The sequence below is a fragment of the Silurus aristotelis genome, assembly GCF_946808225.1.
Source record: "Silurus aristotelis genome assembly, chromosome: 11".
Lineage (NCBI taxonomy): Eukaryota > Metazoa > Chordata > Actinopteri > Siluriformes > Siluridae > Silurus > Silurus aristotelis.
Window position 1 is genome coordinate 19,063,492 of NC_139584.1, and position 11,685 is coordinate 19,075,176.

Below are 11,685 nucleotides of genomic sequence, written 5' to 3' on the forward strand. Positions count from 1 at the left end.
TATCATAAAAATAAAATAAAGTACTACCTGATGTACAGAATCTGTTTTTATGGTGTGCAATATATAATAATATATAATATATAAAACAATAAATCAACATTTATCCAGTAAACAAAATACGTGCTATTTATGCTCCGACAGGCCGAACACACCAAGAGAACTCGTATGGCTTGCACGTGCTACATAAATCAACACATTCATGAACGCTTAGAATTCTGAAATATCTCTTAGAAAATAACACAAATCGCATATTTGATGCATTTTCAAACTAATATACATCCGAAACACTGACCTGATGCGTTAGCTCACACTATGCTAACCTTTGCACCTCGAAATCATGCATCCACACAAATTACTGCAGACATACATCACCCTTCAGAAAACAACACTATTTTAAATTTACTTTATAATGGATGATACTGGATCCTTCACCTAGAAAAAGTACAAGTAAAGCCTATAATCCCTGTTAACTCCCCTATTTCCACTCTCAGGTGCACCGCACCACACGCACATGCAATGACGTCACCAAGCATCTCTTAAAGAGCCACTGTGTTCATTCTCACCAGGCAGGCATAATCTGTTGCATAAAGAAATGAACACACCTTAAACTACCACCCGGTTCTACATATATACATACAAACACACAAACAGATATACACATATACATACATATAGAATAAGTGTGAGAAAGAAGATAAAGTATACTTTGGAAATAAACAAATATATTAATTAAAAGATAAACAATCTTTGTTTATCTTAAGTATTAGCAAAATAACAACACAGTGGCACAGGTTTACTAAACAATTCTCAAGTTCTTTGAGGATAAAATAGCATTGATATATTGCCGGACTTCATTTTCAAAACCATGAATATAGGATTTTGATGAAGATATCTGCTACGGTGAATATGCAATTTGGAAAGCAATAAAAAAAAAAGATCAATAATAAAATGCTTATCATATATGCCTTTTTCTATGTTATAGAAACCAAACAAAACATGTTTGAAAAATAGAGAAAAATCTAAAGGCAATTTACAGCTTATAAATTTAGAAAATTCAATCCAAAATAATTGTTTATGAGGACATTCCCAACATATATGAAGAGCAGATTTATTAGGGACACGACAAAAAGAACAGCATGCATCTATGTCTGACGTGAATGTCTTTAAATATGCTTTAGCTGTATAAAGTCTATGTAAAAGTTTAAATTAGAATCAGGTTTATTGGCCAAGTGTGTTGACACACAGAAGGAATTTGGTTTTAGCTGTTAGTGACTCTCAAAGTATAGACATAAATAAAACTATACATTTAGCTAGACTATATGAGACAAAACAGACAAGTCAAAAACAGACTATACAAGACAATAAAGACAATGTGAGACAATATAGACGTATGAGGATTAAATAGGAATACATAATGTACAAATGTACATAAAGTATAAGTGGTAGTGAAAATGACAGTATTTAGGACTTTATACAATATACAGCAGCCATAGTGTGTGTAACATATAACATAAATGAAATTTACCTTACTTTATTAGTTAGCAAGTATTTCAGTGGCAGTGTCCATACTTTTTTCACTCAATATGGTTAACAAATTTTTTCCAGTAAGGCATTAAATATGGCAAAAATAGTTCCTCGCTGTCTGCGAATGTAGTTTGTGCTAAATATTGTGGCAATGGGACGAGTGGAAGAGATGCTAGCTAACTATCTCTCCCCAAGTGCTGCATCGCTGAAGGCTTCGGTTTGCCTACAAAGAGCCACTTTAGCTCTAGTAGGTAGGGCTACGTGGCAGGTCAGGCTACGGGTTGCCTCCACACAATGAGTGTGTTGAAGGCATACCAGGCTGACGTGCTATAAGAGATGGCGGGGGCTTCCTTCTGAGCGCCACGGTGGCCTGTCCTGGCCTGATCTGGTGACACTGTAGATAAGGGCGATTGCTGGCGGGTTCAGGAGACTGTGGCGGCGTTTCAGTAGTACTTTATTTGCTGCTCCAGTGAGGCTGCTCGGCCGCAGCCTTGGCCTGGTACTTTCGGGCACCGCGTAACCTGAAAGGAGGTTGTTGCCACCCGATTTCCGCAGGGAGGTCCCAGGGGCCCCTGGCGACGCTCTAAGCCCAAGGAGGGGCTGGCTGACCTGAGGATTGTCCTCGCCTCTAATAAACAGGCCATGGTGCGTAAGTCCTGACGGCTTACATCTTGGAGGGCGGTGTACACCTCATGCTATGGTGCCCGTCCGTCCCCGGCAACACTGGGAGGCCGGATTGTCTGCCCTGCCACAGAATGTGTTTCTGGGCGCAGCCTCACTCCAGCGGTTAACTCCCTCTATTTCCGCCCAAAAGTTTGTTGCGGATGGGGGAGACCCGCTGCCTCTCAGGAGGCTTCAATGGCCGCAGTATGCTGCTCCAGCCGTTCGGGTTCAGGAGGACTGTCTGCTAGCCCTGCCACGGGACACTCACTTATTAGATCTGAATGACGCATGCTTCAATGTGGCCATCCTTCCCGCACACAGGAGGTTCTTGAGGTTGCTTTCGGGGTGAAGCTTACCAATATCGGTCCTACTGTTCGGCCTAGCACTCTCACCCTGTACCTTTACAAAGTGCGTGAACGCAGCACTGACCCCGCTGCTTCTCCCCGCTGCTTGATATTGGCTCATTCAGGGCACCAGGCAGTTCCGCATCGAGATGTCGTTCTTGCCTGCATGAAGGAACTGGGGTTCAGACTGAACGCCGGAAGGAGTGTACTTTCTCCAGTACAGAAAACCACTTTTCTGGGCATGCTGTGGGACTCGCCCAGGTTGCAGGCACGGTTGTCTCCCGCCCGGATCGAAGTCATCCTCAGTGCAGTCAGGAGGGTAAGAGAAGGCCAGCCACTCAATGTGAAGCAGTTCCTGCTGGGCTGCTGGGTCTCATGGCGGCAGCGTCCAGTGTAATCCCACTCGGCCTCCTCCACATGAGACCCCTCCAGTGGTGGCTCCAGGGCAGAGCCTTAGATGTGTGGAAGGAACCGACGTTTCTGTCCCGAGGCCCCGCCTTAGGGACTTCTTGTCGTCGCGTAACGCTTACGACGCTTTCCTCACGGGGTAGGGAGCGGTCATAAATGCATGGTCTGTGGAGCGGGCCACGTCTCTCGTGGCACATAAATTGCCTGGAGATGATGGCGGTGTTTTTGGGGTTAAAACACTTCCTCCCGGACCTAAGGGGCCACCATGTATTGGTCTGCACAGACAATACAGCGGTGGCCTCGTACATCAACCACCAGGGGGGTCTCCGGTTTTGCCCATTGTACAAGCTGGCGCGAGAGGTCCTCCTGTGGTCCCTGGACAAACTCCTCTCACTGAGAGCCGTTTACATCCCTTTACATCCCGGGATGGTTGAATGTCAGAGCAGACGCCCTGTTAAGACAATGGCCGTGGCCTGAGGAATGGCGACTCCACCTCGAGGTAGTGGAGAAGGTATGGCAGAGGTTCTACAGAGCCCAGGTGGATCTGTTTGCAACCTGGGAGACTTCGCACTGTCCCCTCTGGTTCTCTCTCTCTCACCCAGCCGTGGCCGAGGCTACGCCTGTACGCCTTTCCCCTGATCACGCTGCTCTCGGGAGTTCTGGAGAGAGGTCACCGGGAAGGAGTCCTTCTCCTTCTGGTAGCACCTCGATGGCCTTGCAAGCCATGGTTTGCGGACCTGGTGTCTCTGCTCGAGGGCCCTCCGTTTCCTCCACGGCAGCTGTTCGTCTGCTATGGCCCTAATATTTCCAGCCAATAAGCAGCTGTTAAGCAGCTGGGTAGTGGATGCCATCCTTTCAGCTTACGAGTCCTCTGGTCTCCCCGCTCCGCTCGGGGTCCGGGCTCACTCCACCCGCAGTGTTGCGGCCTCTACGACCTGGTCTGCTGGAGTCTCACTCCAGGACATTTGCGACGCTGCGGGCTGGTCCACCCTGCTGACTGTTGTTGGGTTTATGGCCTCAACCCTCTGTCCTGCGTGTAGGTGCCGAGGCCCTTACACATTTGGCAGGTTCTGGTCAGTGTGGCATGATTGGACACTTGTTCCCAAAGCGTTTCGACGCAGTTTGAATTTCCCAAATTGTGAACGTCTCTAGGTTATGTATGTAACCCCAGTTCCCTGAGGGAAGAGACGATGCGTCTCCGTGCCACACTCCCTGCATCCCTGCGGCGCTCATCTTCTCTCTTTGCAGAAGCTAATGTTGCTACCACCGCATAGCCATCTTGTAGCTTCCTGGTTTACGTGACGTCGCCTGCCGATGACGTCACGTCTTGCCTATTGGCCAGATTTCAGATTCAGATTTTAATTCACATTTACCTATGTTTAGGTGAAGACCTGACGCTGCAGAAAAATATTAATGTGAACAATTGCTAGGGGGATTTGGGAAACATCTCTTAAAAATATGTGGTGTCATCTGCCAACTGATTTGTTTGATTTGTCTATCAGCTATACAAATTCCTTGAATGCAGCTTTCACTTATAAATGTCAACTGTAACTGCACAGAGAGTAGGAATAAATAGAGAGAAATTGTACATCCTTGTTGAACTCCTCTAGATAAACTAAATCTTGGAGATGTGCCATTTTTGTAATTGATTTAACAAGTTGCATTATTGTAAAGAGTTTTAATTACTTAGCAAAACTTTTTAATAATAATTTAATAATAAACTAGTGCTCCGAAGAATCAAAAGCCTTATAGAAATATATTATATAAATTCAAACTTTATTTATATAGCACCTAACAACTACCAGGGAGAACCTAGGCATGTCCCCTGACAATGTCCATGATTTTCATTTATAAATATTTGGGTGTTTGGATCAGCAATTTCATTTTAAACTATCAAATAACTGAAGGACACAGTAATATTTCAGCAGTGAAATGAGGTTTATTGGATTAACAAAAAATACGCAATATGCATCAAAACGAAATTAGACAGGTGCCTAAATTTGGGCACCCTTGTCATTTTGTTGATTTGAATACCTGTAACTACTTAGCACTGATTAATTGGAACACACAATTGGTTTGGTGAGCTCATTAAGCCTTGAACTTCATAGACAGGTGCATCCCACCATGAGAAAAGGTATTTGAGGTGGCCAATTGCAAGTTGTTGTTCCCTTTGACTCTCCTCTGAAAAGTGGCAACATGGGGGTCTCAAAACAACTCTCAAATGACCTGAAAACAAAGATTGTTCAACATTATGGTTTAGGGAAAGGCTACAAAAAGTTATCACAGAGATATAAGCTGTCAGTGTCCACTATGAGGAACATAGTGAGGAAATGGAAGACCACAGGCACAATTCTTGTTAAGGCCAGAAGTGGCGGGCCACATAAAATATTGGAGAGGCAAAGGCTAATGATGTTGAGAACAGCCCACAGACCACCTCCAAAGACCTACAACTCCAACTTGCTGCAGATGGTGTCACTGTGCATCGTTTCAGTGCACTTCGCACAAGGAGAAGTTGTATAAGAGAGTGATGCGAAAGAAGCCTTTTCTGCACACAAACCACAAACGGAGTCGCTTGAGGTATGCAAACGCACATTTGAACAAGCCAGCTTCAGTTTGAAATAAGGTGCTGTGGACTGATGAAACAAAGATTGAGTTATTTGGTCATAACAAGGGGTGTTTATGCATGGCAGCAAAAGAACACAGCGTTCCAAGAAAAACACTTGCTACCCATAGTAAAATTTGGGTGAGGTTCCATCATGCTGTGGGGCTGTGTGGCCGGTACTGGGAATCTGCATGGATTCCACTCAATATCAGCAGATTCTCAGATTCTCAGGGAATAATGTTGAGGAATCAGTCACAAAGTTGAAATTGGATATCTCAACAAGACAACGACCCAAAACACTGCTCAAAATCTACTCAGGAATTTATGCAGAGGAACAAGTACAATGTTCTGGAATGGCCATCCCAGTCCCCAGACCTAAATGCCATTGAACATATGTGGGGTGAAAGAAAATTACCCTTAGGTCAATTAACAAAATGTAATACTGTATCTTACCAGCAAAGTAATTTTTTAGAACAGCGACACCTGCTGATCGTTCTGTGCCATAAGACATCCATATGCCACTGCCTCACTGTGACCTTCAGAATTTAGCATCATTTGGCATGGAGTGGGTTTCTTGAAAAAATCAAAAGTCTAACCCGTGCTTTTCAACAAACAAAAAAGGGGCTTCATTTAATATTGTTACTTAGTCCCCTGGAATTAAGATAAATGAATGATAATGACACTGAAACTTGCACAATGAACAACTATTAACAAAACACAGTACAAATGCATAAAGTCAAACCTGACTATTGGATAAAGATGAAAGAAACAAGGCTCAGATGACCATTATAAGTGATCAGCATAAATCCAGCTACAATACGTCTATAAATAAAAGTCTGCTGTAGTATTTGAAAAGGCCATGATGACAACTAGTAAGTGCTGTAATAATTAGTGTTTTAGGAAAATGAGTATCATACTCGACTTCACAGAGTTCATTTCGAGTTCACAGAGAAATCTCGACACCTTCAATGAATACAGGTTCTCCGATATAATACACATTTTTCCCAGCAGACCTTGCCTCTTTTATGCTTGGCCACAAAATATTCTGTCTTTCCCAGTCTGATGAAGTCAGATCCTCTGCAAAGCACAATATCTGTAAGAAATTGGGACTTTCTGGCAGTTTTCCACAAAGCATTGTGGACAACTCGCATGATGATCGCGCAAGGTCTTGTATTGTCTCCCCTCTTTCCCAGATGTCAGGGTAGGTCTCTTTGCAAATACTAATTACTGTAGATCTGATATCTTCATGGTTAGACTCGGGTACTCTGAACAATCTTAATTTTCATCTACGAGAGTATTTCTCCAAATCTCTCCACCGGGACCTGTGAAATGTGGCTTTCACAGGTCCCCATGGAGAGATTTGGAGAAATTCTCTCATAGATTAAACTTGAGATTGTTCGGAGTACCCAAGTCTAACCATTTAAATATTAATTTTTTTCTTTCCTGGACAATAAATAGGAGCACAACAATATTATTGTAATACAATCATAATTTCATTATAGTTCCAAATACAGCATAGTGTGGAAGTTGTTGTAAATGTCTAAAATATGTCAGTAGAGGTCAAGGGTGGAGAGCCAACTAGGGTGAACAGGTTTATTTCAAATATGACACTTACTGTATTTGGGGCCACCATCTACAAGTCAGTAGATGCGTACATGCTATTTATGGGGTAAAATAATTTCCTTAATTTGTTGAGTACAGGAGAATTGTTGAGAAAATTCAGCAATTCAGCAAAAAAGTCAGCTTAGGTTTTTAGGAAAGCATAGGTTCTCTAGGACAGTTTTTCACACAGCAGCTAATTACCGTAATTTCCGGACTATAAAGCGCATTTTAAAGATTTTTATTTTAAACATAAATAAGTTGCACCTGTCTACACTGAAACTAATGAACTTTACACAGGATTAAATAAAAGACAGTGCCTCTTACACGGTGTAACGGGTGAAATATGTTGTCGCTCCTTTAAGAGCAGAGCGGCATTTTGGGAATAGCCTGCCGACGCATTTTTTCCGGTATTACTGCATGTGTGCAAGACAGAGGAATATGTCCATATTATTTTCTGATGCTCATTTCTAAGTTTGTTTGACTAACCCGTACCGCTGTTGCCAAGAAAAATTAAAAAGCACGAGTTTTGGAAACCTGTCTGTGCTTATATGATTTCTGTTGCAACTGGAGTTAGCGAGCTACTCCTTGACACAGACTCAACACGTTACAACGGCTTGTATCTAAACAGTAGCCTACCAAGAAAGTCTTCCCTGCCTTCACTGTCTTCCTCCTTCCTTTCACAACTATTTCTCTCGAGAGTTTATTTTTTGGCATCGTCGTGCTTTTGAAAAAAACTTTTTTTTCTCCCGATGCCATGCAGCTCAGAACACAGGTGAGGTGCGTTTTTTTTTTTTTTTTTTTTTTTTTTTTTCGTTTCCGTTCAGAAATTTCATTGGTCTAATGTCATGGGGCTCAGTTTTTTGGCTTGAAGTTTTTGAAACCGGGAAAAACACAGGAAAAATCCATAAATAAGCCGCTTCGTTGTTTAAGCCGCGGGTTTCAAAACGTGGGGGAAAAAGTAGCGGCTTATAGTCCGAAAAATCCTGTATATACGCCTTCAACGTAAATGTAAATGTATAGAGGTGTGTAAATAAGTGAAAGCAATGTCCGATGCAGTAATATGCTATGGCCTCATCCCAATGCGGTCAGCAGGATATGGTCACTGACCACTGTCTGAGTGGTGCTCCAAAAACAATGTGGGCTTCATAGATAATTGGAGAAATTTTGAGGGCAATGCTGGCCTGTTAGGGCGGGATGGTATCCATCCCACTCGGGAAGGTGCTGCTCTCATTTCTTGTAGTATAGGTCATAGTCTCAGAACAGCAGTAGTTAACCAGTGACTGTCCAGAGCCAGGGCCAGGATGCAGACAGACAGGCTAAACCGACCGTCTGCTAGCTGCACAGAGTCGTCATTCAGGATTCACCATATTGAGTCTGTCTCCCGAGCGAAAGCAAAATGTAGAACTTCTCATAAAGTCTGTTTAAGGAACCTAATTAACATTAAATTAAATAAGAATGAATGCACAGCCAGCACCTCTGATCTAAAGATAGAATCGTTGAATATTAGATCTCTCACATCAAAAGCGCTGAATATAAACGAAATTATTACAGACCAGGAGTTTAATATAATGTGTTTGACAGAAACATGGAATAAACCAAACGAATACATAGTATTAAATAAAGCTAGTCCTCCTGGGTGTATCTGCCTCAGTCATTGCATTAGTACTCTGCCATGTTACCATGTTGAGCGCACATTCACGTCAACTACAACAGCGAGTTTTATCAATAATCTTCCAGAACTGTCGATATTAATTAGATCTCCGTCTGACCCCGCAAAGCTTTACTGGGCCACTGAATGCCTAGAATCAACGTTCCGTTACACTCTAGATCATGTAGCTTCCCTTAAAATCAAAATGATCAGGGACAGAAAATTAGCACAGTGGTATAATGATCATACGCGCACCTTAAAACAGACCACTCATAAATTAGAGCCTCCAGAGTTATAGAAAAGCTCTTAGTGCTGCTAGATCAGCATATTTCTCCACTCTATAGAAAATAACAAGCATAAAACTAGATTTTTATTCAGCATGGTAGCAAAATTAACAGGAAATAAAAGCATCAATAGGCAATAATGATTTCATTAACTTTTTTTTTATAATAAAGTTAAAATCATCAGGCATAAAATCCAGACGATTAATATAAATTGAAACTTTTATAAATAACCCTGTTGACAGCAGTGTAATTATAACAGACAATCAACTACAAAGTTTTACCCCATTTAAGAGAATGACTTAATTTCATTTATTTCCTCATCAAAATCATCAACCTGCATTCTTGATCCCTTGCCTACAAGTTTTTTTAAAAAGATAATTCCAGAAGTAATTGAACTTGTTTTCAAATTAATCAATTCTTCCATCAGCAAGTCAAGTCAAGTCAAGTTTATTTGTATAGCGCTTTTCACAACAGACATTGTCTCAAAGCAGCTTTACAGAAAACAACAGTGAAGGTGAATGGTGTGCGTTTGTCCCTGATGAGCAGCCGTGGCGACAGTGGCAAGGAAAAACTCCCTTAGATGATATGAGGAAGAAACCTTGAGAGGAACCAGACTCAAAGGGGAACCCATCCTCATATGGGTGACATCAAAAGTTTGGTCATAAATCTTTCAACAATACAGAACAATTTGTGATCATCATAGATCCAGCATCAGCTTCTCCATGCCAGGGCCTTTAAACACTCGGCATCTACTTCTCCATGATCATCCATAGGTCCATAATCTTCACGAGGTGGGACGTGACTGGAGCTGGCCAAACCTCAGGATGCCTCGGGATGGGGAGAGAAAGAGAAGCAGTGGAGAGGAATTAGCGTAGCTGCTGTTAATGATATTAACAGCACAAGTTGATAATGTGCATGTGATCAGATGTTCTGGAGCACAAGGTTGTGATGTGATGTGTGTGATGTGTGTTATGTGTAGGCTTTGCTAAAAAGATATGTTTTTAATCTGCACTTAAACTGGGAGAGTGTATCTGAACCCCGAACACTGTCAGGAAGACTATTCCAGAGCACTGGTTATGTACCTTAATCCTCAAATAATGAAGACTACAGCAGGGGGCAGATCTTTCTTTTAAAAAGCACCACACTTATGGAACAGCGTTCCAATTAGTGTTCGGGACTCAGACACAGTCTCAGTGTTCAAGTCAAGGTTGAAAACGTATTTGTTTAGTCAAGTCTTTTATCAGTAGATTTTTCTTTGGTAAAGGGGCAGATCTGGAGGGATAATGGATATATAGTGTTTGGTAAACTGGAATATTTGTATGCTGTCATCCCTCACTCGTTCACTCAGGTTTGTTGACAGTGGTGTGGTGGGTCGTCTCTTGTCCCAGAGATCCCTCATGTCTGTGTTACCTTCTGGTTCTCCCTTTAAGCTATGCTGCTATAGCAAGTCTTGCCGGAGTCCCAACTGCACAGTGACATTAACTTTCATACAACAATAAGGATACATAATAATCCATATCCTTCTCTTCCTGTCACCCCCTTCTCTCTCTCTCGCTCTCTCGCTCTCTTTCTTTCTTTCTTGGTCAAGTTAAACATGCTCCTGAGGTTCCAGTGACCACTGTTCCTGCCTCTTTTCCCTCTGCAGATCTTCCCACTTTGTCCAGGCCTACCTCTGGATAGTGTTTTCTTTGTTTCTTTTTTTATTCAGCTTCATCTCTCAGACATTCTGGGACAGCTCTTACGAGCATTCTCCGCAGACAGTATCGTCAGTTTAAACTCTTCTCCCTCGCAACTGAGATTGTCCAATTTTTTGAACATCTCTCTACTCCAGCTGTTCCAGAGAACCCCTGTCTGCTTCTTTGCATCGTGCAGCATACTTTTACACGTGATACGGGCACACAGACCTCCTCTGACCTCCCTGCTGTTTGTCATCAGGAGACAGACTGACAATGAAGACTATGATGACTCTCGCATACCTGCATCAAATCTACCATCTCCTGCTTATCCTTCATGTTCGTCCAATACTCAATATTCTCCTCCTTCCCCCCTTCTATCACCCAATCATTATTATCCTCCCATATCTTCCCCTGAGTCTGATCCTGATTGCTCTCCCATGTCTTCTTCAGTGACTATGGCCTACAAGCTCTTCTTTCCCCAATAAACGTGCCTAAGTCTGCCTTGTACATTGTTTATGTTTCACCTGCAAACTCATAACTTTAGTCAAACCCTATTCTACTCTATTTATTAGTATCAGATTATTATTTTAATTATACTTGGAGTAAATAGGTTACATGCGTTTGATTAAGATATAGGCTAAATAGGTTTAATTAAGCTACTTTTATTGTATCTAATAGGTTCTATACTAATTATTAGTTCAATTTGTTGAATTAATATTAGTTTGATTAAAACACAAGCTAAGTATGTTGGATTAGAATTTTTTTCTTGACACACCACTATATTTAGCTGTAGACATAAGGTACTTTTACATACTACATTTGTGCATATGTCCCTCCAGCCCACATCCACAAGGGGAAAAATCACTCAGCCACTCAGAGACCCACTCATTACACTGCCCCACACTCCTTTACCCTTTTACATGTTTTGTGTCTG